At 47.7% G+C, this 2,817-nt stretch overlaps 1 protein-coding gene across 4 annotated transcripts in view; it reads right to left on the reverse strand.

The window, feature by feature from the left end:
- Positions 1-2,817, reverse strand: part of DAP3 (death associated protein 3) — a 53,494-nt gene that overhangs the window by 15,061 nt on the left and 35,616 nt on the right. The gene's annotated exons all lie outside the window — the stretch shown is intronic.

The following is a 2,817-nucleotide window of genomic DNA, read 5'->3' on the forward strand; positions in this document are numbered from 1 at the left end:
CTCACTGCAACCTCCGCCTCCCAGGTTCAACCGATTCTCCTGCCTCAGCCTCCCGAGCAGCTGGGACTACAGGCACGCGCCACCACGCCCAGCTAATTTTTGAATTTTTAGGAGAGATGGGGTTTCACCATGTTGACCAGAATGGTCTCAATCTCTTGACCTCATGATCCACTCACCTTGACCTCCCAAAGTGCTGGGATTACAGGCGTGAGATACAGTGCCTAGCCCAGCCTTGTCTTCTTATCTGTGACCAAGACTTTGAAAATTGGATAAGGCCTGCTATTCACTCATGTCTTTATGTATTCTTTTTTTTTTTTTTTGAGATGCAGTTTCACCCTTGTTGCCCAGGCTAAAGTGCAATGGTGCGACCGTGGCTCACCACAACCTCCGCCTCCCAGGTTCAAGCAATTCTACTGCCTCAGCCTCCCAAGTAGCTAGGATCACAGGCATGTGCCATCACACCTGGCTAATTTTGTATTTTTAGTAGAGACAGGGTTTCTCCATGTTGGACAGGCTGGTCTTCAAGTGATCTACCTGCCTTGGCTTCCCGAAGTGCTGGGATTACAGGTGTGAGCCACTGCACCCGGCCTTTATGTCTTGTTTTTTCTTTTTTTTTTTTTGAGACAAGATCTTGCTCGGTTTACCAGGATGGAGTATGGTGGTGCAATCACGGCTCACTGAGGCCTCCAATTCCCAGGCTCAAGAGATCCTCCTGCCTCAGCCTCACGAGTAGTTGGGACCACAGGTGTGCACCACTACACCTGGCTAACTTCTTGACTTTTTTGGTAGAGATGAGGTCTTGCTATGTTGCCCAGGTTGGTCTTGAACTCCTGAACTCCAGTGATCCTCCCGCTTTAGCCTCTCAGTGTTGGGATTACAGGCGTGAGCCACTGCGCCCTGGACCACTCATCTCTTAAAGCTGGAAAAGATATCTCCCATTGTTTTGAGAAAGCCTGTTGCCCAGACTGGAGTGCAGTGGCCTGATCTCAGCTGACTGTAGCCTTGACCTCTTCGGCTCAAGTGATCCTTGTACCTAAACCTCTCCAGTAGCTGGGACTACAGGCGCATGCCACTATGCACTGCTAATTGAAAAACTTTTGGCCGAGTGCGGTGGCTCATGCCTGTCATCCCAGCACTATGGGAGGCCAAGGTCGGTGGATCATGAGGTCAGGAGTTCAAGACCAGCCTGGCCAAGAGGGTGAAAGCCCGTCTCTACAAAAAATACAAATAATTAGCCAGGCATGGTGGCAGGTGCCTGTAATCCCAGCTACTCGGGAGGCTGAGGCACAGAACTGCTTGAACCCGGGAGGTGGAGGATGCAGTGAGCCATGATCATGCCACCGTACTCCAGCCTGGGTGACAGAGCAAGGCTCCATCTAAAAAAAAGAAAAAAAAGAAAAAGAAAAAAAAAATTTTTTTTGGTTGGGTGCAGTGGCTCACGTCTGTAATCCCAGCACTTTAGGAAGCTGAGGTGGGTGGATTGCCTGAGGTCAGGAGTTTAAGACCAGCCTGGCCAACATGGTGAAACCCAATCTGTACTAAAAATACAAAACTCAGCCAGGCATGGTGATGGGTACCTGTAATCACAGTTACTTGGGAGGCTGAGACAGGAAAATCACTTAAACCCGGGAGGTGGAGGCTGCAGTGAGACGAGACCACGCCATTGCACTCCAGCCTAGGCAAGAAGAGTAAAACTCTGTCTCGAAAAAAAAAAAAAATTGTTTAGAGTTAGGGTCTTGCCATGTTGCCTAGGCTAGTCTAGAACTCCTAAGCTCAAGTGATCCTCCCACCTAGGCCTCCCAAAGTGCAGGGATTGCAGGCATAAGCTACTGTGCCCATCCTCATTTATCTTAGCCAAGAATGCTGATTGCTGTCCCCAAACCCAGTATGTATATAAAAGTGGTGGCCCAAATAATGAAGCCAATTGCTCATCAAAGTAAACCGTAGATGTAGGGGTAGCAAAGACAATTCTTGCCATCTGGATTCTTCTGTGCTGTGTATAGAGATGCCCCAGTCATGTGACAAGATCATCTGCATGCTGCTGTTTCCATAGAAACCCCAGAGGAACTGGCAGATAAAAGGACTACAATTACAGAGAAAGCTGAAAGACACTTCAGTGGCTTGATTCATTTATTCTACTTCATTTTGTGTTTGTCAAAATAGGTGAAAGGTATATATATATTGGGATTACAGGCATGAGCCACCTCACCCAGCCACATATATATACTTTTTAAGACAGAGTCTTGCTCTCCTGCCCAGGCTGGAGTGCAGTGGCGCAATCTTGGCTCACTGCAACTTCTGTCTCCTCGGTTTAAGCGATTCTCCTGCCTCAGCCTCCTAAGTAGCTGGGATTACAGGTGCCCGCCACCACAGCCAGCTAATTTTAGTATTTTTAGTAGAGACAGGCTTTCGCCATGTTGGCCAGGCTGGTCTAGAACTGACCTCAAGTGATCCTCCTGCCTCGGCCTCCCAAAGTGCTAGGATGATAGTCATGAGCCACCCCGCATGGCCAAAGGCTAGAGATATATTTAAAACACACCCTGCTGAGATCATGTTTTGAGTAATGGGTGATTCTTTTTTTCCTTCCACACAGACTGTATTAAGATGGGAAGACTCAGAGGGTAGGGGCAGGGGAAGGAAGTTACTGGTTCTTCACATTACAGCACAGACCACAAATTAATTTCATTTATGAGAGGTAGCAACAAAAAGAAATCAATATCCAGTCTAATGGGGAACTGGACTAGAAAATGCAACACTAGATACTGCTGGAATCCTGGCTTCTGCAGACAAAATTCATTTTAAATGCTGCTCTTCTCA

The sequence above is a fragment of the Mandrillus leucophaeus genome, unplaced genomic scaffold (genome assembly GCF_000951045.1).
Source record: "Mandrillus leucophaeus isolate KB7577 unplaced genomic scaffold, Mleu.le_1.0 Scaffold1758, whole genome shotgun sequence".
NCBI classification, from domain to species: Eukaryota; Metazoa; Chordata; class Mammalia; order Primates; family Cercopithecidae; genus Mandrillus; species Mandrillus leucophaeus.